Source organism: Charadrius vociferus, unplaced genomic scaffold, assembly GCF_000708025.1.
Source record: "Charadrius vociferus isolate BGI_N301 unplaced genomic scaffold, ASM70802v2 scaffold100, whole genome shotgun sequence".
Lineage (NCBI taxonomy): Eukaryota > Metazoa > Chordata > Aves > Charadriiformes > Charadriidae > Charadrius > Charadrius vociferus.
In genome coordinates this window covers 1,484,003-1,487,140 of record NW_009646523.1, presented here as the reverse complement: position 1 = coordinate 1,487,140, position 3,138 = coordinate 1,484,003, and positions in this window count along the sequence as shown.

Here is a 3,138-nt window from a genome sequence, read left to right as displayed (position 1 = left end):
CATATTTGTGCAAAGAAGATGTGCAATGGCTTTGCTTTGATGTTTGGAGAAGTCACAATGGATCTCTGTGATGTGACTGGCATATGGCGCAGTGCTTTGGGCTGCGGTGTGCTTAGCAATTTGCACAGGTGGGTGGGGGAGGAAGACAAGTGTTGTCCAGGTGTTCCCGGTCTTGCTACAGATAAGAGGATTCCAGACGTACCGCAATACATTGAATATCCCTATCCTCCCTCCTTCTCCCCTCTGTCCAGCACTCCCCCTGCCCCAGGAAATGTCTGTCTTGGGGGAAGAGCATACTTGTGGGGCTATTCCTAGCTAGATAATATAATCTTAGCTATTCAGAGTTTAAAAGAAATGATTTCTAAATGTTTGCTCTGGACCCAAAGCAAGTGACTTTTCCTTTCACCTCCCAGATCCATCCCTTCTCTTCTTCCTCCTGCTTCTTCCAAGCCTTCTTGCTTTCAAGTTTAGGTACAAAATAGAAACCTGTCCCATGTTAGTGTATATTTAACCTCTTCACTGCTGCCTCTCACCACTTCACAGCATTTGTGCAACAGAGCTGTGTGGCATTATTCTTTGAAGTCCTAATGAAGTCACAGTGGATCCTTGTGCTGGAGCTGCAAGCTGGCTGCCAGGTGAAGCATTCACATATCTTTTCCATGTGCTCAGCCTGAAAAGAAAAGGAAAAATTGGCTGAAGGCACACAAAACATATAGTTCCAAGCTGATTTTAATGTAGAATGAGATTGAAAGCTGTGTACTCAGAATGAGGTTTAACACCAGTTGCTGAATGTACCTAAATGGTAAAACTGTTGATGCCATGTGCATGAGTTCATTCACAGCTGGAATGGTGAAGAGAGACAATGTGACATAGAATAAGGAAGAACTGTATTGGTGGAAACCACAGGGTGTGTTTTTTTTTTAAATCTGGTAGTTGTACTATATGGGAGGTGACCCAACAAAACAACCTTGTGTAGACACAGTCCAGCCTCGAGAGCAGCAGTAAGCAGACCTACTTCTCAGCTATCTGCAAGTAGGCTAAGTGAGTGTAAAATATTATCCTGATTAGCAATCTTACACTCAATTGTGCAGTTGTTCATACTGAAACAACTGGACAAAGAGGTGAACAATCAATACCAAAAAAATATTCCCAAACAGAAAGAGAAAGACCTCAATTGTCTTTGAAAACCCATGTCAGTGCCCCCTGTTCTGCTTTCCCTTTGCCAGGAATTAGCATTGTGTGTTGCTCTGTTTCAGTACATCTGATGCTGTGGTAAGCACCTGTCTTGTTCTTGTAGTTTTTAGGAATGGATTTGCTTTCTAGGAGAAGGATTGGAAAAGTAATAAGTGCATGCAGATCCCCAAAAATGTCTATTAGCCTATATGTTACTTCTGTACGTGACTTGAACAAAAGTAGGTAAAACTCTTCCGTAAGTGGTAGGGGTTTTGGTATTTTAGCCATACAAATTCTAATTGATCTGCCAGTTTCCCTCCCAATATGATGGTGAACTTTTCCAATAGGGTGATTTCAACAAAAGCTATGGAATAAAGATCCATATGTTTGCATTTTTAAAACATTATTGCTACTTTTATAAAAGGTGTTGGGGACAGGATTGGGGTCTGATATCAAAACAGTCCACTACATCCTATCTTCTCACAGCTCCTGAACCTGCTGTTAGATCTTTTTAACTACACCCTAAGCGTCTTGACAGACTTTACATTGGTGCTCGGGATGTGCATGAGCCTCCTGTAGTCTTTTCCTGCATTGCTCTCTTTGCTTTGGATTCATTCCACTTCTGTTCCAGACTTCTTCCTCTTGTGCTTTTTCCCTTCTTTCCTTTGTCTTTCAGCTAAGTAAAACACCATTTAACAGAATCCCACCCCATTAGTTTAAGAAAGCACTGCTTCCTCTTAGGGAAAAATGAAGAAGTTAACAACCAAATATCCATAAACCGAGAAGACTCATGCAAACCATGACGCCGCTCAGTATGTATTCCATCGCTTCTCTCCAGCCCATTGTCCAACTTGTTTACTTAGATCACAACTCTCTTTTGGATAACAAATCTCTTGCTGTGTCCTTACTTACCAGCAAGGGCATGTCGTGGCACTCTTCAGGTCCCTGCAACACCCACGCCTGATGCTTCTTAGAGCAGTCCTAGCATTCACCTGGAGCATGGCCTGGGCTGAGGTCCACTGGGGAGCAAGAACACAACCAGTGTCTGCTCCTGGGGTGGGCACTTGGAAGAGCTCCTAGGCTCTGAAGCCTAGATGTCTCCTCTGCTATTCTCTGTGCCCAGAACAATGGCATTTTTCTTAATTGTTCTCACTTGGCCCCTTGGCAATCTTGTCATTTAAAGAAATAATTCTCTAAGTACATAAGCCTGGCTATCATTCACAGGATAAGCACTGTTAATGAGCACTTTGGATTTTTAACAGCTACATCTGTGCTTTTGGTTTGGTACTAGAAAAAAAAAAAATCATTACTTAAACAATGGTTACGTTTGAAAACAACTGCCATTTCTGGGATAATTAATAGAATGGTGTTTCCAGAAGTGTATTTAAAACACGAAGAAATGATCGTGGCTGTTATGAGAGACAGCATTCCCAGAAAGTTAATTCAGTATAATTTTGAGTGATATCTTGTAATGAAGCAAGTCTTAGTGGGAAGTAAAGAAGTACTTCCTTTATTGTAAACCCTGTGAGAGGTGATGAAGCCTCCTGTTCTTTGTGGTAAATGCCTTAGGTCAAAAAAGGCTTAGTATGTACAGGGAGGCATGATTTCTGTTCTCCTACTCTCCTGAATCCTGTCCCTTTTAGCTGTAACAAAAATTCTAAGCCAACCCATACTTTTTGGATTACTTTAAACCCCATCACAGCACTTTTCTTAAAGCACTTTATTTTGAATAGGAATAGCTGCATGAAAGGACTCTGATATGGGCTGAAACTAAATCATTTTCAAGGAAATGCAGCTGGAAGCACACTAATCTAAAAGCTTCCCAGGCAAAGCAGCACTATTCTGCGGGGTGTCTCCGCCCCTAGCTAAAGTGCACTAGGGCTTTATGAGATCCTTTAACCCTTGCGCTGTGGCGTTGCTTCACCAGCAATATTCGGGGGGGGGGGGGGAATAAAAAAAAGGTGG